This window comes from Dermacentor variabilis, chromosome 4, assembly GCF_050947875.1.
Source record: "Dermacentor variabilis isolate Ectoservices chromosome 4, ASM5094787v1, whole genome shotgun sequence".
Taxonomy (NCBI): Eukaryota; Metazoa; Arthropoda; class Arachnida; order Ixodida; family Ixodidae; genus Dermacentor; species Dermacentor variabilis.
In genome coordinates, this window is record NC_134571.1 from 30,702,617 (window position 1) to 30,727,118 (window position 24,502).

The 24,502-nt window shown below is 47.1% G+C and overlaps 1 protein-coding gene across 8 annotated transcripts in view; it reads left to right on the top strand.

Annotated features, from left to right (window-relative positions):
- The window catches only part of cv-c (RhoGTPase activating protein), a 448,163-nt gene that overhangs the window by 215,813 nt on the left and 207,848 nt on the right, over positions 1-24,502 (top strand). The window lies entirely within an intron of this gene.

The window sequence follows — 24,502 nt, forward strand, 5'->3', positions numbered from 1 at the left end:
ACAACAACAACAACAACAACAACAACAACAACAACAACAACAACAACAACAACAACAACAACAACAACAACAACAACAGTTTCAGGTAATATTACTGTCTTCCTCCAGTAAATGAAACGATGGTCGTGCAGCAGTGTAAAACGCGCATTTGACCAGACTTCTGCTTTCTGCTCGTTCTGGAGCCTTTGTGCCAAGTTACGGAAATCTTTCAGCGTGTCTTTTACACTTGCTGTGCCCGGCGTAAAGAGCAAAAGTTAGCCACTAACTAGTCTAGTCAGCTGGTGTAAGTTTCACGGTGCTTTAAAAAAGTGATTTGCATTACAAGAGACGAGGTTTAGGTTTACACGCATAACAAAAAAAAAATGCCTATACTCGCGAGCAACTTTCTGTGGCTATGACGGGAAACTACGGACGCGTAGCTGCTGCACAGGGTTACCGCGCCAAGTAGTCCGGCAGCGTTTGACAGCGATTTTTGTTGCTCGGAACAGACGCTGAATCGACGCAGGCTCCGCGAGCGATGGTTTCGCGTTTGCCCAGACGCGAAAAAGAAAAGTCGCAAAAGAAGTAAGCCTTTACGCTCAGTGTTGTGTTCTGTTTCATTTAACGAAGGCTAATAAGGTGTTTATGTTTTTTCTTCCCAGCCTAAACTATCGTGGATTAAAACGCGGGACTCTATCGTGGATTAGAAGCGCTCTGACTTGTGCGCGCTTTGCCTACGTAGCTTTCCCTTCGTAGCCACAGAAAGTCGTCCGCGAGTTTAGCTATCAAACTTACTCATGGTCTCTAATGATCAAAGGCTAATCCCTGACGTCGCTAGGTGGCGCATCTATTTTTCCTTCGAACATTAAACCGGTCGCTCTATAACAGAAAAGGAGTAAATTCACGAGTAAGACTTGCTTCTGATTGCAAAATTGGTTGTTTTCAAAACTTTCGACGTGAGTTTAATACCCTGTTGTTCTGTTGGTGTTACCGTTTCTAAATTCCAGTGTTTGCAACTGCAGGTTTTTGAAAGCAATTGAGAGTTTTCTGCGCGGACTAGCAGGGATTAAATCATGTTGCACTTCTCACGACTATTTGACGTCTCCCTAAGACAAGCACAAAGCCATGTGGCAGTGGGGACTGACTATTATTGGTCTTCGAACATTTTTCTTGCGCCATCCAGCCTGCCTCACTTTTAGAAAGCTTATTAACCAAGTGGCTAGCTTTCGAGCTTTCTCCGGCACAGAAAATGCATGTAACAAAGAGACGCTGAAAGATCTGCGTACCCTGGCACAAAGGCTCTAAAACGAGCAGAAAGCGGTCTGTTCAAATGCGCGTTTCACACTGTCGCACGACCACTTTTCACTTACTGGAGGAAGACAGCACTATCTTAAACTATTGTTGTTGTTGTTGTTGTTGTTGTTGTTGTTTTGAGATGTACCTGGCAACTGTCATACGGTGTTAGGGGGGCGGGGGAGGAGGCACAACGCCCGCTGGCTCATGTAATTATTGTCATTCTCTCTCTCTCTCTCACACACACACACCTATCGCATCCCTTTGCCCCTCCCCCGGTACAGGGTAGCCAACCGGAGATAATCTCTGGTTGACATCCCTGTCCTTCCTTCCTTCCTTCCTTCCTTCCTTCCTTCCTTCCTTCCTTCCTTCTTCTCTGCCTGCCTGCATGCCTATCTATCTATCTATCTATCTATCTATCTATCTATCTATCTATCTATCTATCTATCTATCTATCTATCTATCTATCTATCTATCTATCTATCTATCTATCTATCTATCTATCTATCTATCTATCTATCTATCTATCTATCTATCTATCTATCTATCTATCTATCTATCAATCAATCAATCATGCCTCAATGGTTGCCTCTTTGTCGGTATATATGAAGCCCTCTTGTTCAAATTTCTTTAGCACTGACAATGAGCAGCAGAATAAGGTAATTCAGCAGACTAAGGAATACTTGGTCAACTGCCAAGTTGAACAAATGATGAATAACGAAGGAAGCGACTAAACTGGTTACCTAAGGAAGTACTAACAAAACGGGTAAAGTAAAAAACTAAGGGAGAATTACTTTCTTATCTCAGTGGCAGGATGATACTCTGGCTTTGCATATACAGGGTGTTTCACGTAACTTGAACCAAGGATTTCAAAAACGTGGTTAATCCCACCTGGGTGAAATCAACGGCGTATGACTTGCCTTCATGTGGCGCTTCTTATAGTATTTATTGTGTTTCGTTTAATTAGTTCTTTAACTGCGATCAATTATGCAAAATGTTTAATATTCAACTTAGAGCCAAGTGCGTTCCGTTACGTTGTAGAGGGCGCTTGAGAAACGAACGGTCCAATGTTTTGTGGCAACGTGCATGCTGGTGGCGATGTTTTTCGGCGGTTGAAGAAAGCCCGCGAAATATGAACTAATACCACGTGACCGCGCTCATGCGCTGTCGTATTGCCGCGCTCTCAAACGTTCTTCGAGCGAAAGTACCGTGCACGCGGATTGTGGCGAAGTGAACGGCCGAGCATCTAGGAATCGGCTTCACAGTGCGTGGCACGGTGGCACGAGGAAAAGGCGGGTCGCCGTTTTTGATGAGCGAGCGTAACCGCTCGCTGCCTACGCATCATATCTGCTGTGGACGGGATGAAAGTTGTTGCATTTTTGCTTTAATTTCACGTTTCATGCACAGTCGACGACGTGATGCACTAGAAAACTATTCCATAATTATTCTGATTTTTCAATTGTGACTGTTCAGTTAGAGGACCGAATTGAACAGGAAAATATTCGGTTCGCTATTCGAAAGTTTTGAATATTCGCACACGGCGGGGACGCAAGAGCTGTGATGGTGTAACGTTCAGAAGAAAAAAAAAGAACTTCAAGAGCCTTTGCGGAGCGTCTCGTATCGCGTTTTCAGCCGTTGTTCGCAGAGAATTGTTCTGCGCGTTCAGTGGGGAATGCAGCCACTGACTAAAGCCAAGTTTAGCTGTCCAGCTGTAATTCGAAGCCCGCTTCTGCGCTTGGCATGTGGTACTTACTATTATGATTGGTGCGTCACCGGTGCTGGGGGCTATTATTTCGGGATTTCGGGGATTAGTGCGGCGTCAGGTCATGGAGGCGGAGCTGTGTTCGTCAGCGCTGTCGGCATGCGGCTTTCGGGCAATACCCTATTAGGGTGCGTACGCTGCGTCGGTTCTCTCGGTCGCGACTCCTTCGGGCATGAGCTCGCCCGTGCGAGGTGGAACGTTTGCCTTTTTCTTCGAGCAGATTATGAAGGCACCTACAGCCCTCGCCCGGCCATCCGCCTTTATTCTATACGCTGGTCATGTTCTGCGGCTGCCTTAAACGTGCACAGCGTTTCTCCGTCGTTTCACGGCTGTTCTTAAATGCATCTCATGTCAGCCGAATGATTCAAAGCCGCACTATCCATTTGCAAGAGTATGTATGCGTCGTACATTCTCGTAGAATACCTTGTCGTGGTTAGTTAATAATAATAATAATAATAATTGCAATAATAATAATAATAATAATAATAATAACCTGGTGCATTCTCGCTGTCAAGAAACGCATGATGATGACGACCGTGATGACCCGTGAAGGTGGCACCGATTCACTTCCAGGGACAGGCTGAGAGGTTGATGGAAAAAAATTTGATGGAAATAGGCGGGAAACGAACAAGTAAAGAAAAGCAGGATCGCCAAAGGTGTAGCCAGTTCTGCAAGAAAACACACACACGCACACGCACGCACAAGCGCGCGCGCACACACACACACACACACACACACACACACACACACACACACACACACACACACACACACACACACACACACACACACACACACACACACACACACACACACACACACACACACACACACACACACACACACACACACACACACACACACACACACACACACACACACACACACACACACACACACACACACACACACACACACACACACACACACACACACACACACACACACACACACACACACACACACACACACACACACACACACACACACACACACACACACACACACACACACACACACACACACACACACACACACACACACACACACACACACACACACACACACACACACACACACACACACACACACACACACACACACACACACACACACACACACACACACACACACACACACACACACACACACACACACACACACACACACACACACACACACACACACACACACACACACACACACACACACACACACACACACACACACACACACACACACACACACACACACACACACACACACACACACACACACACACACACACACACACACACACACACACACACACACACACACACACACACACACACACACACACACACACACACACACACACACACACACACACACACAGAGAGAGAGAGAGAGAGAGAGAGAGAGAGAGAGAGAGAGAGAGGCTAAAAAAGCAATGTGAGAATTTAAGATATAGAGCATCTCGCGGATATTGCGCGCATAGTTTTGAATTAGAGGTAGCAATTTTGTTTTCTCTTTCTTTGTTGTGCGAAGTGACTAAGAATAAATACTCATAACATTCCTCGTTTTTCGGGTACCTCAAGCAGCTTATATATGACATGTATAGCGAAGAAGACGTGCTTCTGTGCTGCCACTCGTGTATTGAAGTATAGAAAGATCTCCCTCTCCTGTGTCGCCGGCTCCGAAACGCGAGCTCGTGTTTTTGGCGTTCGCTCCGGTGGCTGTCGTTTATCGCTCATCGTGCTTGCGAATCAAGCTTCTTACACGCGTAATACTTTGTTTATTTTTCTATCAAGGGCGTTGTTCGCCGCTGAAGATTAGGAAAAGCCTCTCAGTTCTGCGTGTGTGATACAAATAGCAGCGAGTTATATTATTCCGATATTAGGCACAAAAATGACAAACAAACAAAAACAAGCTATTTTCCGCTCTCTCTCTCTCTCTCTCTCTCTCTCTCTCTCTCTCTCTCTCTCTCTCTCGTATATGCGGGGCATGCAGCGATACGACAGCAAGTATAGTCACGCCGCCGAGATCATCGATGAAAAGGAACGATGAGGTGATGCGGGGGGGGGGGAGGCGGGGGGGGGGAGATGTTAACTCTTGGCATTCCTGTCACGGAAGAGTGGATACAGGGAACATACGCAGTTACATTTTCGAGCGCACTTCATTGATTCTAGACACGCGGAACTCCACTCATCTCGCCGCCCGTCCCGCTGCCGTGTTTTTAAGTGCTTCCATATTCTTTTGTTGCCGTGCGATGGAGCGCGTTCATCGCGGAACGCACGCGTTGCAACGCAGCCACCGCGAAGAAACAGTGTACCTTATAATGTTGCCCGTACGGTTGATGAAATAGCGCGCATGCTTACGCGCTGTTGACTTGGTCGCTCGTAAGGCTAACGCGTGAGCTGTGCAGGGCTCGCTGCTTCTGCAGATGCGAGCATCCCCGCTACAGCGCCTAGAATTGCGCCCCCTCCTTTTTTTTTTTCTTTCAAAGTTTTCCGCCTCCCTATTATCCGTCCCCGCACCCTGCGCGACGATTCAGGGGATGTCTCCCGTTTCGAGTAACCAAACTTACCGAGAAATGAAAGAATAGCTGGCTCTCATGACCCGAGGAGAACGCGTAGTTTGTAACTCACCCGAAAGTTATTGACAGCGGTTTCGTATAGCAACCGTGTTTTCTGTGCAAACGGACAATCGCACTGCTGGCTATGATAGATGGCTCTTCGCTGTCGCGTAAAGTTCATTTGTAACGTGCCTCTTGCGAGTTCTCTCTGTTACTGTTCTTTTTTTTTTTTTTTTTAATGTCTCGCGCTCGTTCAAGGAGTCGCGCGGTCACCACTTGCGGAATTCGTGTCCTTGCGAGCATGTGAGAGGTATGGGACTATCTTTCAGGCATGCATGTTCAAGTTTGTAGGTTTTGAAATGACTGTCGCTTCGCTAATCGTAGCCGGTTGCAAAAAAAAAAAAAAAAAAGTAAAGAAGCACGCTGAATGGTAGGGGAGTGTAGAAGGGAACCATAACTGCACGCCTAAAAAGAGATGCTGCTGGCTACGAAAACGAAGGTGTTTTGTTGTGTAAGTGGAGCTGACATCGTCAGGCTGATGTAGCCTTGCAGTGGTGCATTATTGCATCGTCAGTGTATTGAATTACCACTCTACCTTGTAACTGTTGTCACCTCAGTCAGATTCCAGCAACAGCAGCACCAGTAGGCCGCGCTGGTTATGTGCCGGGTCGCTTCAGCGCGTGGCGAATGATAGAAAGGGTAACATGTATCCAGAGCGGTAGCGCTACGCCAAAAATGTTTTCAGGTTTCTGCACCTCACGAAATCAGTTTGTCAGAATCTGGGAGCGATTGAGATGCAAATGCCGAGAGGAGCCCACGTCTCTTCGGATAAACGCGTATACACGAGGGCTTCACAACGCATTAAAGTCATTTGCAATGCGTTTACACGATATTACGATTTGTGGGGACTCGTAATTCATTTGCATTTCCTCAGGCAAGTGCTTGAACCTTATTATTTATCACGCCGCGGGAGGCTGTGTAGTCCTCCGCGAAGCGCGCGCCAAGGGCCTCGCCGCACTTGCGCCTTAGCTGCGTAACACCCTCCCTCTGTACCCTAAGCTTGAGAACATTTGCTGAGGGCCTGTGGATGCATACTTTAGCATAGTAAGTGAGCGCAAAAGGCACGCACACAGCTCGAAAGGAAACAGGGCACAAGCACTTGTTTGCCTCGTCCACTTCTTTTGTATCGTGTTGTATGAAATTTCTTTTTCTCGCTCACCTACTATGTCATCTATTTCATCACTTAACGCAACTTCCGTAGTGCAGTGGTTATAGCACCTGGCTCTCAAAAATAAATATCTCGAGGAGATCAGAGACGTATACGGCTTGCCTAGCTGAAGGTGTTGCCTGTTCGATTAGACTCTTCACAGGTGACTGTGCAGTTCACCGCGTGATTTCTGTTAGTATGGCACATCACTACTATACAGTCGCATCTTCACAATATTACTGAAAAATGCAAAATGTGACTGAATGCCAAGAAGTGCGAATTAATGCGAATTGCTCGTAAACCTACTGCGAACGGTTCCACGTATAACATTGATAGTTCTGTTGTCCAGGACGTGACCACTTCTGAATACCTAAGATTAAAGTAGGACACACAGTAACTGTGTTGTTAATAATAACCTAATGCTTGGGTACGTACGTCGCCACTTTCCAGCGGTTCCTTCCTCTCTTGAACTCCCCTTTTAAGATAAAAGATAAATTTGCTCTTTGCAAACAAAAATATGCATCTGCTATGTGGAATACATTCATTGAAGATCATCGGTAACATTAAAGCTATACTGGATCGTAGCGTTCATCTTATCTAACTCTCCTGTCTCTCCAGCGTTTCATCAATGAAAACGGCGTTACGCCTACCATGGCTTTACTGACGTAGAAAAATAACGCACCTTTCCTTATTTCATCACTTCTGTTATCGCAGTCTGCATATTAGAGATGAACTATTTTCTCGTTCTTCATTAATATCATCTAGCATCGATCGTCCTCATAGTTTCTGCTTCTCGTTGTCGTACAAAACAACACTTTTATTCTTTCCTTCCTCAAATATGTGATGACTGGCCCACCTCCATTGTTTCTTACAGATCTGAAAGACTTTACGTATGCGCTTGAAGAGCATGTTGTGTACTGATATTTGTGTTTGTAGTAGTTGATGTGCGCACTCCCTAACGCCTAACGGGCCGTAAAGGTATTGAAATAAATAAATAAATAAATAAATAAATAAATAAATAAATAAATAAATAAATAAATAAATGTCTGCGCTCAGTGGTATATAGTCTGATGACTATGGAAGAGAATTCGTTTTACATACAGTTGACGGCGTAGGTCAATCACACGGCGTGAATACTTTCTCTAGAACTTCCGATATCCCGAATATTACGATATAGATATTGTTTATTAAAGATCTCTAGAGGTTCATTTGTAATACATGTACAACTCTAGTCAGCTTGAATCCTGCCCAGCGACAAGGATTTGGTCCAGTGATTTGTTTATTACCAACGAACAGGTATCCCCAACGAGGGCTGTGTTGAGGATACCATAAATATATATTAAACGGGCGTTGTAGCACGGAACAGCTTTGACCAAATATGTTTTGAAGATGTTGCTACAAGACGGCGCCTTGTCGGCACCTTGTCGTTATTTCTTTGTATAAGTCCTACAGATCAGTTTCATTTTGCGTGACGATATCGCTTATAATTTTCGGATGCATGTTGCCAGCAAACTACTGCGTCAGCGGAAAACCGTTCCGTCTTTCCTCGCCTTTAACACTGCGATATGGCGCGCAAAGAAGCAGTGGCGAGCTCTAATCGTGCCCTTCGGAGCGTTTCGCGGAACATTGCTGAGCTCACGACCGCCTTCGGTATCCAGGACTGAAGAAAGGAAGGTGCAGCTGCGTTTAATACGACAATCGCACAGGCGTGCGCCGTCCTAGACACAGTTTCTGAGTGCTTGTTGTAGTGGTTGCTCTTGACAGCGGTCTTCCTTGCTTTTGTGCAGACTAAGCGGGAACGGTTGTCGTACGCTTAGCAGCTTGCGCCCTCCGCGAGCGATGTACCACGGTGTGAGTACGTTTGCTCGGCGCACTTAAGAAATGGGCTGAACGTTGCAGCGAGAACGCCGACAGCAGAGGCAAGAATCGCCTTTCTTGAGAATTTCGGGAGGAAACTCGGAACGGAAGAGACTCGGAAAGCCGAGACTGTCGTGCTCGAATTCGATTATTCGCTTTGCGTTGCCTCTTCTGCGCAATATCATGTGGTGCGTCTGCCAGTTACGTACTCTTTATACAGTTTTGGATGCTGCAGTGTAAGCGCGTAAATAATGGAGCAGGCGAACCGATCACTAAAATAGCAACAACTGTATGCGCGCCCGCTTGCACGCACATACACGCGCTTATACACACAAAAATAAAATAAAAGCAGAAATGTTTACTGTGTGTATTTAGCGCGGAAATAAACATACTAAATATCTCTCCCTACCTATCTCTCTCTCTCTCTCTCTGACAGATATATACATATATATATATATATATATATATATATATATATATATATATATATATATATATATATATATATATATATATATATATATATATATATATATAAAGAGAGAGAGAGAGAGAGGTGCCATGCGCTTGGTCGAAAGTAATGCGGAGTTACATGTCATAGCCCCCGTCTTTCGGCCGTACAGCCCTATAGGTAGAAAATCAATCAATCAATCAACAAATGCACGTACAGCGCATGTGTTTATGTGACCTCCTCTCGCAAAAAAAGAAAAGAGAAAAAAATTACCGACGATTACGTTACTTCCTAATGCGAAATTTGAGCGCAGCAAATAAGCTGTTTCACCTTTTAGATAGATTGAGGCAAAGAAATCGAGCAACACATGTATGCGCTATCACAGAATTTTTTTTTTTATTTTTCACACGTATTCCTTTAACAAAGACTCCACTAGGTAAGCTTCTGCTTCGGCGGCACGCACCTCTGGATTCTGACGGCGACGGCGCTTGGCCTCTGCTCTGGCAGCTCGTTTAGCAGCAGCAGCAGCAGCAGCAGCAGCAGACGGAGGACTTCCATCGGTCGTCTCGCTCATGTCTCAGAAAGAACTGGCAGATAATTTCGCAGTGGCGAACGGCAGCGGCAATTTCGGCTCGGGCGGTGCACATATACAGATCCGCCGCCACCGATCTGGCTCTCTGATTGCCACCGCACAGGGCGAACGGCAGCGGCAATTTCGGCTCGGGCGGTGCACATATACAGATCCGCCGCCACCGATCTGGCTCTCTGATTGCCACCGCACAGGGGTTGCATTGGAGGAGGAGCGAAGAAAGGAATTAAGTTCGAGCCGGCGCTTTGACAACCGGAGACTCGCAGGAAGAGGGGGGAGGGGGGCGGCGTGTACACCCAGCGGCAAACGATGGGGGCAGAAGCGCGCGCAGCAAGCGGACAACACGATAAAGGGAGGAGGGAAGAGATAGCAGCGACTGACTGATGCCGCTGACGCCGATAGTGAGTCAACCCCAGCTGCGGAGTTGGTTTCAGGGACAACGCCGCCGATGCCGACACAAACAATATGATACCCTCGCTTCCGCAGCGCTAAGAACCAGGTCTAGCCGTGGGAAGGTGGTCACGTATTCGTCGACGTGCCGGGGCCTACGTGAAATAACCGGCGCGTCGGCAACTGAAGAGCACCCTATCCGCCACACGAGAACAGGGGGGGGGGGACCCTTTCCTCCTCTTTCTGCATGGCGGCGACGGTGTTCTATGCAGTCACGTTATCTTGACTCTCTAGCGGCGTCAGCGGCATCCAGCGGTATCAGTCGGTCGCTGCTAGCGCTGGGGGGATGAAAGGGGGGCGGAGCTGGTTACGAGGCCGACGACAACGCCGACGACGACGCGAAACCCAGGAACGGACGCCAAAGAGCTGCGCTCTAAAACATTTTCGCCGCGGGTCGAGGTCTAGAAGTGGTTATAGCAGTGACATCTGAGAACCAGGGCACCTGCGTCTTAGAAAGCAAGACCTCATTTGATGGCCTTTTCAGCAGCCTTCCTCGCCTTTTTTTCGTTATTGAAGGCAAGCTTGCTCGTTTCATCAGCGTTAGACCTTCGGGGTGTAAATAAAAGCAGTGCAACAGGGGCTTAAAAGGGCTCTCACAGCCAACCTCTGGCTTTTCCTTTCCTTGAAGCGTGATAGTTACTGGGACAGGAGTTCCGAACATCCTAACATTCGTCGCCGCGATATTTTGTTATGTTTTTAATTTCTTTAAGGTATGTGCAACTGGCACTAAGACCGGAGAGAAAAAAGAACTGACGCTACCAGCGAGGAAAACAGTCGAACGGATGTTCATAGGTCACCATCGTATAGTGCACTTTCACTTTTATTGAAATATATGTGACCTCTTTTATTTCTGCCGTAGTCCTTTGCCCTTGCTTTTTGGTATTGACATTTGGCAAACCAGCTTTTCTTGCCACACTTCCTGCAAGGTTACGTTTTCGAACCTAGTTATTCGGCTGCACAAATCAAATGTTCCAGCGTTCATTTAAGGAACTGTGCGGGCTCTTTTGATTGGTGTTTCATTGCTTTTTTGAGTTGCCGTCGTTGAAACGGAGTGTATCTTTAGCGTGATCTATTTTCTGAGACTCGCCACCTAAGTCTGCTTTCAGCCCGTTATATCCGCATGGCAGCCGCCTTTGTAAATACAAGAAAAAAGTAGCCTTTATCTCGCTGCATCGAGGCGTATAATTCCCGCCAGGCCTTGTTCACGTTGTCGCAATTTCGGTTCTCGTTGCTCGGAAACGGGCTAAATAAAGCGGGTTTGCCATTAGTGCAGTGTTTACCCCTTTGGTATTCGTGTAGCTGTTGACACACGCAGGCAGTCGGCCAGATCATGCGTGATGCTTACTCAGCTCGCTTTCCGCCTGTCGTGCGCGTACTGTCCCTTTGGTGTGGATTGTGACTAGAGATTCTGTAGAGAGATTCTCTAAAGATTCTCTTTAGCGTATACCTCAGAGTGAACAATATCATGCTTGACTTTAAGTTTGGGGACGCATACATTGGTTGAGTCGTGTCTTCGAGGCGGAACTGACGACTATCAGTTTTCGCGGCGAGGAGTGCTGTTATCTGCAAGCCTGTGCACAGCCTTGCAAAAGCTTCCGGTAGTCGTATATCTGGCCGAGCGCCACCTATTCAATGCGACAGAGCATTCATTGCAATTGATTGGCGCTAACGAGGAATGGGCTATCTTATAATCAGATCATCGTCGTCGTCGTCTTTATTATTATTATCATCATTATTATTGCTGTTTTTTTGTTGTTGTTTCTAGGCATAGTAAATAAATGATTGATTGATTGGTCATCACTTTATCTTTAATGCGACAGCGTTATACAGATCATGACTAACCCGTCAGCGTCATGTCTGGTTTTGTAACACTGTGCCTTAGCGAACCGCAGGCTCGTATGGTTGACCTCCCTGCATTTCTAATCCTTTTCTCTGTCTCTCTCTTTGCGGGATGATCATGATACCTGTACGGTATGCGTGTCCTCAGTGGATGGATTTAATGTGGATGATACTATTGCACAATTTGACCTCGTGAGGGTTTTGATGCAATAGCAATACATAAGTCAAAACATGCCCTTCGGCCATGTGGTGAGGTACGTTCTGGTATGTTCGTCGCGGAGCAATTTGCAGGGCGAGAGCGACAGAGTCAGGGAGGAACAGCCAAGTGAAGTAGTAGCAGCGGTTGCGTGAGTTTGTGGTTCTCCATCGTGGTTAGAGGGGTTGTAGTAAAACGGTAGCTGTGATTCGCACAACTATATGTATGTGGGCGCCGTTACATAGCGGTAGTTACCTTCATGATCATTTTTATTGTGAGCAGAATGATGTGTTACATACAGCGAAAGCCGTGGTCCATATCTGTCCGGTTTACAAGCAAGAAACAAAAATCAGTCGTTCGGCTGTTGTGTTTCCGTTGTGGAGTAGCAGGCAGGTAGACGGCAGCATTAGATCGTAATGTTATAACTTCTCCTAGGCGAGGTAGCAAAGGTGGACGCAAATAAGTTATGCCGATGTCGATAGATAATCATCGACTGATGGGATCTCGTAATGGTATTGCACTGCAGTTACTCTAGTGAAATATAACAACGTGCAAGTTTTTGTTCGCATGAGCTGGCATTTCAGTGCGTCACGCGTAACGCTGTTCCCACTATGGTGTGCGCGTGTAGAAAAAAAAAAAAAATACCGAAGACAGTGCAATGCCGGGCCGACCCGCGCCGGAAGTGACGCAGGCTTTAAGCACTCCCCGTACGTGGGCCTATCCCGAATATAGTGCAATGCCGGGCTGACCAGCGGCGGAGGGGCAGTTCGTCATTAAGGGGCCCACATACACAGCTTCTCTGGTCATCCTTCTTCACAGAATGGGAGGGCACTGATATTTTTACATTCTCTTTTTTTTTTTACAGCGCACTAAATCGATTTAATAAGCAAAATACCCGATGTTATGATTGGAAACGCTAGGTATCCAGCTGCCTCTCACTCTCGCCTTGACTGCTTGCTTACGCAAGTGCGCATTCGATTCGGCGCCGTGCTGCTTGCTTGTCCGACGCAGTAGAAGGATAGGCGCCGGGAGCTTCCCTCTCCGCCCTTTCAATTACTGCTTCTTCAGTTTCGTCTCGCAACCCACTCGAGACGTTCCTATCCCGATACCGAGCGTCAAGCGGCCGCCGCATTCGCGGGAGCCGCAACCGCGCGCTTCGGCGCACCTTGTTTGAATCGCGGAAAAGCAGATCTCGGATCTCGCACATGTCTTATCTTCTCCGCCTACCTCGAGCTGCTTCTCGAAAACGGCACAGACATCCGCACACACACAACAAGAAGAAGGCGGTGACGACACTGAATCTGGAACTGCGGAGAATGCGCTTGATGGCGATGAAAGCTCTGGCACGCTTCATGTTTTATTTTCTCTCTGGCCCTCTTGAGCAGGACCGAATACGCGCGAGCGCTCACAGGCTTTGAAGAGGATCCGCGCGCGGGCGTGGCCTCGTTCGAGCCTTTCGCAGGAGCGGGTGTGTTTCGCCGCTAAACGAGGGCCTCCTCTACAACCCGCTTGCTTGCTGTCTGGGAAATGAGAAACTTCCGCGAGTATGCTCCGGTCTCGTATGCGGCAAAGCACGGCTGAGATAACTTAGAAATTGGGAAGACATGTGAGAAACGCGCGCGCGAACCTTGTTTGGAGCGCGAGAGAAGTGCAACCGCCCGCGCTGGCCTTGCATGCTCAACAAGGCGAACCTCGGGCTTAGCGTTCTTTGCGCGTTCGCATGGCATGAAATCCGTGCCTCGTGTCGCAGTGACCCAAATTTTATGAAGGTCGCAGTGTGGGTAGGAGGGATGAGTAAAGAAGAAAATCTCGAAAGTGTCTAAACTGCAAGAGTTCTCACAGAAAATCTTTTCCCTTTGCTGCCATGGAGTGATGTAGTTTTCTGTTTTCTTCTGTGCCCCCTCCCCTCTCTCTTTTTTCTTCTTCTTCTTTTCGTTGCCTGCTCCCAGAGTGTGGATATATTTTTCCTTGTCTTTGCATATACATCACGGGGCCATTTTACAACGCCGCACTATACGGGTATGGCACGCCCATATGCCCTGATGTTTAGCGAAGTGGTTCGTTGATCTGGGAAGCTCTGATCCGCTTCAGAGTTTAGCGCGATGTTTACGAGCTGTGAGTTACCACATGTGAGTTACCGCGGCAGAAAATGGAATTTTAGCTTAACAAAGCATGAATTATGCCGGAGAAAGTAGGTTGTATTATAGGCTCCGTTTTCTTTTGTTGTTCCTTGCTTTCTTGTCTTTTATATTGTATGTATAGACGGAAAAACCAAAGGTGAAGTTGGAAGGGCGTCCGGTTTCACTGGCACAGAAAGAAAGAAAGCTCAGACTATGTCATTTGAATATTTAACGCAGTAGGGCGCTGGCGACTGAGTCTCTTCGTCAACTCATCAAATGATCTCTGGCACAAAGGGAAAGTTGTCTCGCGAAGTTTCAGAGGCGACGAATTCTCAACGCTCTTTCTCAACATGTCTACAATGTTTACGTCTTTGATGAGGATGTAAAATGCGCCTCGATGAGTGTGTGACGGACAGGCATGTTTTATTCTTGTGTTGTCCTTCTCTCTCCTCCTCCCCTATTTTATTTATTTTTCTCTCCAGCTTAACATCGGGCGCGTTCTTAGCTGACTGTTTTTTTTTTTTTATGTACCTCTTCTCTTCTGGAGCCAGCCGGCGTTGAGCCCTTCTTGGTGGCAGTTGCCAGCGAGCTATTTTCCTCTTTGTTGTTTTTATTAGTGCAAGCCAAATAATAAATAATGACGATGAGACGAGCGATATTTTGCCCACACGTGACTTCCAACATATTTTATCCTTTGTTGTTGTTGCCTTTTAAATAAAGCGCGTATGTGTCCTACAGCCCTTCTTTCGCAACTCATAGGCGTTTTCTCAAGGCCTATGTAGTGCCGCGTGTTTATCATGTTGCATATTGATATTTCGGCTGGGTCGCCCGCCACTCCAATGTCATACCCTGGGACAGAACTTGCGCCGTCGCTGATGCAGTCAAATTGTCTTGCTGTTTTATTTTCACGCATTCTGATTTCCACAAGCTTTCCGGAAAATTTTCATCGAACGCCTATTCACTGCGCTCACCTGCATTGGTACTGCAATAAAATGGTAATAAGCTCTTCTAGGTTACTTTGGCTCTTTAATGACGATTGAGTAGGGAGGTAAAAAAAAATATAAATATGGCACACAGAGCGACGATAATTATCTGCAGCATCAGAAAAGTTCCGGACTAAAAAGTACAATACCTAGAGAATTCAGACATAAAATTAACGTTTGCTCTCGTGAATAAGCATGGATGGGCACATACATTGATAATCATGTCTTTAGACAACGCGACAAAAATTATGCCGTTAGCTTTCTTTTTTTCTTTTTCCGTCTTAGTTTTCCAGGACAAGGACGAGTGCTCTGCTATCTTACTTACAGAGGAGCAGGCTTTCTATGCTTTTTTTTTCTTGTTATATTACGCGAGTGAAGGAAGGTATTAGGCTGGTGAGAATCGGCAACCTTTCTAATAACCTCATTACAATGCCTTGCGCATAATTTCGAATTTGCCGCTCCTACTAGCGCCGTAACGCGGTTTCACCTTGCCTGAACGGCCACTGCGGTTAAAAATCACGCAATGTTTTAAAACATTGTCTAGTTGTTGTTCACTATAACGCTGTTGCTCTTGCAGAAAGGTCCCGTAATGATGGCTATCATATTTCTAGGATGAAATAACGCCCCCCCCTCTTCCCTCCTGCTTTTTTTTTTTTTAATGAGAGGAAAAGAGCTATGATTAGTGCTGCAGCAGCAGTGACGTGAAGACGTTGGCAGCTGTAGCGTTCTTTTTGTTGGTTCATTCGGCAACCGAATGTAAAAGCAAATATATTGTCGCGGTAGCTGTGAAGTGCCGAATGGGGGGTCGAGGAGGGAATCGCGCACTGTGAGTGCTCAGCAGTCGAGGCACCTCTTCAGTCTTGTGAAGAGGGAAGGAGAAGCGTTGTTAGGGGCAGCGCAGACTTTTTTATAGGTGTGCTGGTATGCTTTATATTACGTGTAATTCTCCGTCTCGTTCTCTGACTGTCTCGGGCCGCGTAATGACAGTGGTGCGTATAACGCTGAAAGAGATGCACACTCGGCTGCTGTCTGAGCGTTGCCGCATTTTGCTCTTCTACCCGTCTGGAGGCGGGGGGGGGGGGGGGGGGGCTGCGCTCTCTCTGGGTCTTTTTCACCGCCCCGTCAGGCTCTTGACGATTTCCTCGCGTTTTCAATATCGGGAACGGCTGCGACGTTAGAGATCAGGCGTTATCCGTGTTAACTTTTGGGCCCCTGTTTCGCTGTCACGATCCCGACAGAGCCTGGGGAAAGTGAGTTTGCGCAACGGAGAACGGCTGCAGTGTCGACGCGCTTTGAGCGGAAGTGTTTCGCGGTCGTTTTGCCAAGCACGCCCATCTGCTTTTGTCCCGAAACAGCTCAAGTCGTCTGGACTCTCCACTTCTTTTTGAGCGGACGGCACGGACGAAGAGCCGTTGTAAATAAAGTTTTATTCATTCATTCTTCTCGAGCATTGTTTGGATTCGAGGTCGGGTATATTTCCTGCACGCCGTTGCAGCTCTACATTGATGCGGACGGCAGAGTTGGTGTCAACCAAATGCGGAGCTAACGAATTAATGTGCTATATGCTCCTCCGTAATGCACCCGTGCACACGCCGGATCTGAAGAGTAACTGATTGTATCTAAAGTGATCCCACATCACGAAAAGAAAGGAAAGAGGGAAAGCTAACCCCTGGCTGTAGTAGACGCTGTAGGTGAGGGCTTCAGGTTAATTTTGACCACGTTGGGTTTCGAGGCTTTCTCGAATAACTTAGAACGATGACATACCGGGCAATTTGAAACCAAGCAGGCGCTTTTTTGTGTTCAACAGGAAGAGATCACCGATACTGCGCCGCATTGGTGGGCACTGGAGAAGACTTAGCAGAGGTGACGTTCCGATCAGACCTGTGGGACATTTAGTACTTCGATGAGTCACTGATTCGTTGTACAACCAATGCGTGACATGCAGCTTGAATACTACGTTATACGCTGGAGTGAATGCCTCATTTACGCCTCGTACACGCTTCACGGTTTGAGCGTTACAGAGCCTGAGTGGTCGCGCAACGGAGCCGTAGCCTATCCGGCACGATGAGCAGAATAGGTGTCGCTGAAGGAGTGAACGACGCCGTCATAAAGAACAACATATGTGTGTATCGCGATTTCCCGTTAGCATGCGATCCTATATTTACAGGAGTGGCCCTTGCCGGTTGTTTCAGCTCTCGACTTTCCCATATATGCCTGTAAATCGTACTAGTGCATCATAACTATCTGCCTTACGCGACGTTTCTAATTTCTTCAACTGCCTGCATTTACGTTATTGACATCTTTTCTAGACACCCGTTCGCAGTCCTAAAGAACTGACAGTAAAAGTAAGCAATTCTAGCATAAGCCTATCTTGCTTACCATATACTGTTGTCATTGCGAACCTCGGACATAACGACATTTGACGTCAATGTTCCGGTAAGTACAGATATCCTTAGGTGCCTACATCGACCTTTCATCGAGGTGTCAATTCTACGATGTATTTGATATTGTAGTATGGAAAATCAGTGCAAACTGGTATCAGTAAGTTTCCTCGAAGAAAAAGGAAATTTTAACGCAAGCGGATTTTATGCGTCCGCCTTGTGAACAATGCGTCTCTGCTACACAGTGAGTTGAAATGGAGGACACACTAATTATAACAACACATACGTACATCGTCTACGTTAACTTTCGGAAAAGAATACCTAAAGGGCCCGGAATGGGCATATTGCCTCTACCGTTAACAGCGGAAGCTATTCGCAGCTATTTGCCTGTCTAGCTTCGAGCTACGCATAATTATGGTTACCATAGCAACACGGTAATCATAACAAGTTACCGCGAGAAGTACGGGAACAGCTATTGTTGTTAATGGTGGCACGAAGGCATTGTTTAAGGGACCGTTTTTACATTTTCCAAACATTTACCACTTCCTATCATAGAGCATGCCGCAAATTACCTTATTCTTTAGGCCGCCATTGCATTTCCTGCAAACCGCTTCTTCCTTACTCCTGTTTTATTATACGTGCGATAAGTAATTGTTAGGGTGAAAGATAAAAACAACAAAAACAATAGATGGGATGAGTTTTGGTGGTTTTGCACCAAGATACATATTATGCTTCTCAAGGTTTCTGTGACTGAACGATCGGCCGCCGTCCGTGCAGGAGCTCGTCGAACGCCGTCCCCATCATCAAATCAAATCAAATCAAATGAAAAGGGAATTTTATTACACAATAATGTGAAAAGTGGGTACAAAGATATTTGGTCCCATAGCCTAAAGCGGCTAGTGATGGGTCCAATACAAAAAATGTATTGCAATAATTAGCAGTCTTATACAAACAAAATAGCGAAAGTATTATATATAAGCGGTAAATACTAAATATCATCACAGAACTACGCTAAAAACGAACAAAACAAAAACAAAACTCAAGAACGTGCTTGACACGATAAGAAGTGGCATTTGCATGTAATGGTCAAAATTTCTTGCGAGTTTTATTTCAAGAGGCAAATTGTTCCACAGCTTAACACCAGAGAATTGAATTAATCTTTCGCCGTACACATTCGACCATAAAGGGAGATTAAGATTACCGTTGCGTGCACGCCTTTGTGTTAAACGACGGAAACGTGAAAATGGCACGCGGAAGAGGTGTGTTTGTGTTTATTATTTTATTTACTAAGCAGGAAATCTTGTAGTCCTGAATGTCAGTAAACGGCAGTATACGCAGCCTCTGAAATAGAGGATTAGAGGGATGACGCACCGAGGAAAAAGTAATTGCATGAACAGCTCGTTTTTGTAATCGGAATAACGGGGTAAGGTATGTTGTGCACGCTTGGCCCCACGACTCGCAACAATAGCTAAGGTGGCAGTGAAATAGGCTAAAATATAATATTCATAGCAATTTCAAATCAAAGTATTGACGTGCTCGTATGAGAGTGTAACAGTTGAATGACAACTTTTTACAAACGGTATTGATTTGGTCTCTCCAATTAAGGTTACTGTCAAATATAATGCCTAGATAGTTAATAGTCGGAACACATTCAGTGGTTCGATTGTTTAATGATATGCTAATTGAAACGTAGTTCAGAGTTTTCATTCGTGAATGGAAAATAACGTATTTTGTTTTATCGGCATTTAGTAATAGTTGATTTTCACGAAACCACGTTGAAACAGCTAGTCGTTCATTGGATACAGTATATTGTAAGGTTTCAAGTGAACTGCCTGTGAATAAAATTACACTATCGTCCGCATACATTAATGTTTTAGATGATTGTAGAATTCGCGGGAAATCATTAACGTATAGAGAGAATAGAATGGGACCCAATACGGATCCTTGCGGTACACCACATGTGACAGTCCTAGTACTTTTTGCTTTTGCGATGTGAGATAACTGGAAAAGAAGTCATGAGCGCCATCGATAATACCATAGCACTTCAGTTTTCGCTTGTCCGCCGACAAGGTTGCGAAGGCAGTTCTACGATTCTTGAGGGCGACTGACCTGTGTGAGCGCATTTAACTTACTGATGACCTGCGCACGCGTGCCTGAACGCACCTCGTTTTATTGCGATATCAATTATATGCACACTTCACGCGCATTTCTATCGCCGCCGTCGCCGTGATGCTCCCCATAAAGTCCAAGGGCTATAACATTGTCGCCGCGCGCGGTATGCTGAATGGCCGAGTAAAAGCGTGTGATATTGAGACGATGATGGTGGTTCAATCTCGCGCGCAAGGGCGGAAAGCGGGGAGGAAGCGCGCCGTCTTCGGTCGCACGCAAGACACCGGGGGCAGGAGAGGGAGGGGGGTCGTTCTACTTCGGCGTCAATTGCATATATGGCGCTGCCGCGCGCGGCGGTGCGGGCCCTATCTTGAAAGCGATCTGCGATGGGGGCAGAGTCTAGGTGAGCCGACAGCCCATAGCTTCGTGTGCGCTGTGTTCTCGTCGCTCAGTTTCCGTTGAAGCGATAGGCAGGAAACTTCCAGGCATTCTTTGCTCCTTCGATCAGGAGAAGGCTTTCGACATCATTAGTCATAGGTACCTTTTCCGTGTTCTGAAAGAGGCTGGTTTTAGTGTGGGTTTTCGGCAGATAGTCCAAGCTTTGTATTCTCGACCGACTTCTGCTGGTCTCCTACGGGACCGTGTCTCAGAGGCGTTCACTGTGGGACGTGGTGTACGGCAGGGGGACCCTCTCTCACCTGCCCTCTACGTACTCGCTTTTGAACTGCTTCTGCAGAGGTTGTCCTTTGACAGTGGAATTCGCAGGTTCTTCCTCCCACCAGGTTCCCCTCCGGTAGCACTCTTTGCCTATGCGGATGACTTGTCCGTTGTTGTCCCGGACGAGGCATCAGCTAGCAGCGTCTTGGAGGTAGGTCATGGACAGTTACTACGAGGCGAGCGGTGCAAGGTTGAATAGGTCGAAAAGTGCAGCCATGTACGAACTCCACTCCGTCCAGTCCGCAGCCCTTTCATGCTCTCCCCGTGAAAACGCGGCGGCGCATTGTAGGTTTCCAGTTCGAACCAGACGGTCTCTCACCTGAAAACTGGCAACAGCCTAAGGAGGAGCTTGAAATGAAGATTCAGGAATTGAGCGCGTTCTCATGCCCATTGACTGCTCGAGCGACAATTCTTCGCTCACTTCTGTTTTCCTTCCTGACGTATGTGGAGTGTGTTTCCTGTTTCAACCTGAACCAAGCTTATCTTGGAGAGGGTCCTCTTTCGCTTCCTCTGTGGGCACAGCTGGTTGTGTAGCTAGGCAGGTGCTCACATTGCCCAGGGACAAGGGAGGACTCGGAATTCCCGACCTGGGCATCGCGGCTACTGCACTACACTGTTAGGAATGGCCTGCCGAGGTGGCAACGTGAAGTTATTTCAGCACGCTGCACGTGTTTCGATCCACCCGCGGTGGTGGCGCCCTTCAGAGAACCAGCGAGGACACCGCTAACCAACCATGGACTTACTTCAGAGAACTGCGGCCAACCGGCAGCCACGCGGCGGGGGTCAGCTCAGGAGAGTTCTCGAGGGGAGGTAATTGGCGGAACCTCCCCATACGCTTTTCGAGACACCAGACAATGGACCGCGGCGAAGGGCACTGTGCGAGGTCCGCTCTGGAATTTAGAGGCGCCGGCTGGGTTCGCGCGTGACCACCTGGCCACGGGGACGCAGGACAATGGACAACACGACGGCCGCGTTGCGAAGGTCAAATCCGAGTGCTGCAAAGGTCGTCGGCCCTCGGAGGGGGCACTGAAACCAGTGCGTGTGTAAAACGTCCCGCAGAGAGGCGGCTTGTTTACAATGTCGTCGAACGTTTTGCCTCACCTAGGGATCTAGGGAACACGAAGTGTTTAAAAACAGCTGTTGTCGGCTGCTAGGGTGTGCTCGTCGTCGTGCTTTGTGCTCGTCGATGTACTCGTGAGCTGTGTGCTCGTTTGCTGTATGCTTCGTCTTGCGGGCTCCATTTGGGAGTCACGCTAGACTGTGTAAATGTATCCCATGTTCAAATGTAAATAATGTAAATCCTGCTCGCCTAGTCCTGTCGCCCCATGTTCCTCCGATCGTCCTACAAGCCCGACTCCTACAACACGTCAGGTGGACCCAGGTCGCTCTCAACTCGGATACGCTGCTAACTCGAGGCTTAACCTCCTTTTTTCTTAGCACCCGACTCCGCTTGTTTTCACAGAGCACATTTTCCCACTGTGTGCCTTTCTCAGGTTCCCCGTCCGCCATTTATGCGGCGGCTGCCAATTCTCTGCTAAGCCTCCGCAGGGTTCACCACGGCATCGACGCAGTTTCAACTCCAATCCAAAAACTAGTCGATATCCTCACCCCAGGTCTGCCCTCGCATTGCCAAAGGTACGATCTTTCCATACACAGGCCAAACTGGAAGCTCATTACGGCCAGTTTCCTAGACGCCAGGCGAGCTACGTTCATGAATCACCTGGCGCGGAGGGTACCTGCCGTTGAGTTACGGACCCTTCACAGCCCCGGCTCGTGGAGTGTGCCTGTTTTGTGGCGGTCGTGAGGACTCGGTTCATATCTTTACGCAGTGTTTGCTTCCTGCAGCTCTTCTCCAAAGGATCGCCAGCCTCTTTAGGCTCCCAGGTGTTCCATATCAGATGGTTCGATTTTTACACCCTTTGCCTAATCAGGCAATCAACCAGTTCGGGCTTCTTCTCGCCGAGTTCTCATACCAACTTCGGTTGGCACGCTGCGATGCAATTTTCGGTGGACGGGCGCCGGGCCTTCACGAAGTGCTTGCGAAAGCACGGATGGACGTCTGGTTCCATCTCATCCGGGAGCGGCATCGCCTGGGCGACAAGAAGTTTCTCGAAGTGTGGGCTCGTCCTGCCGTGATTTTTGATGAGTCTGGTGGAAAGCTCTCCATTAAGTTATGATGCATGCTCGTAAGGTCGCTCGACTTGGCCGTGTGTGCCAGTCGATCTACGGGGTTTTGTTTGGCTCAGTGGAACCCAGAGCCGGAACCGGTCGTGGCGCAACCTCGTGTGGTCGCGCGGCTCCGCGGATGGCTTTGGTGCTCTCCATGGTTGTACGCCTTGACCTGTTTTGCGTCAAGGCAGTCCGAGGGTCACTCAGGCTTGTGTCCTGTAAGACCGATATGGCTGTTTTTGTGTTGAGTGCAGTAACTCAGTTGTGCTGCACCACAACAGCCCCCTTGTCCGGGAAGGACCGTTGGCCCTAAACAAAGCCCCCCGCCCAGTCATCCCGGATAGAGGGAGAGTGCCGGAGTCAATGTGTCGGATGATGTTGGGTTGATGAGTACATGTAAGTTCTGGGACGCGGCACCTCCGGCTGCCAAGTCCTCTTCCCATCTGACAACGGCACGAATGTCGCTTGCTGCTGCAGCTGCGTTTCCTCACAGCAGCGTTTTGACAGCGAGTGTCCGCGGTCATCGAATGTGATGTGTTCATGTTTGCCTGTGCGCGCGTGACCCCATGCTTGTTAGTAAGCGAATGTTTGCAAGTTTATATGTCCTATAGAACTGCTATCCTTACTTCTTATAGCTGTCTACTAATTTGCTATCGCAATCGATGCTTCGCCTTTCCGGCGAAACTACGGCTTTTTTTCTTCCGCCCTGTTCTTTCTATTTCGCCTTTCCTAGCCCCCTGCGTAGGGCATCCCATCAGACGCATTTCTGCTTGACATTTCTGTTTTCAGCCTTTCTTTGCTCCTCCCCCTCTGGAGTGACTTATGTATAAATGGAAGTTTCTGTTTTTTTTTTCTTTCGATATAAGGCAAGGACATGCAATGGCTCTTTCACTTGTTCGATATTTCATGAAAACTGAACGTGAGCAACCGGAAGGCGGAAAGGCTGTGCAGTGTAGTCAGGAAAATGACGGAAGCGTACTATGTGCGCTATCGTATAGTGTACGTCGCGTTGTTTGTATTAAAATAATAATAGTTAGTGTAAAATTTGTCGAATTGTACTCAAGAACTGCTGGAGGCTTCTACATCTTAGGAAGTATGGAAAATTAAAATAAAGAAACCGGTTCGGAAAATTTCTGTTGGTACTTGGGCTTTCTTGCATCTGGCATTTGCGTTCTTTTTTCATTTAGAGGCTTACCCCTCTTTGTAGAAATCACATTCTGAATCCTTGACATGGTTAAAGTAGTTAGGTAGTAGTAATAATAATAATAATAATAATAATAATAATAATAATAATAATAATAATAATAATAATAATCATCATCGTATCTACCGGGGTGAGGGGGCAAAGTATGTCATTTGCCCCCTCCCCCACTTTTGAAAGCGAGCACTTTCGGCTGCACACTGGAAGGTCCAATAAAACTACAGCTGAAGCAAAATTTTCTTCCCTCCACAATATCAACAGAGGCCAATAAAAATGCGGGCATATTGTGAAAGGTGAAACCGCTGGAAATCTCAGGATTATTATTATTATTATTATTATTATTATTATTATTATTATTATTATTATTATTATTATTATTATTATTATAAAAGGGGAAAGAAAAGGTCCAGTTTAACAAGTGCACATATATAAACTTTGCAGGCTTCAGGGTTCCGTGCCTACTGTGAACTTCTCACCTCCTCATATTTCCCCCTTGCCCAGTGCAGGGTGGCGGACTAGGCTCAGTTTGGTTAACCCCGTTGCCTTTCTCTCTTCACTCCTCCTTCCCTCCCTTCCTCGCTCAATCCCTCCCTCAGGCTATCATATTTTCGAACGCGCCGCTGTAGCTGGGTAGACAGGACT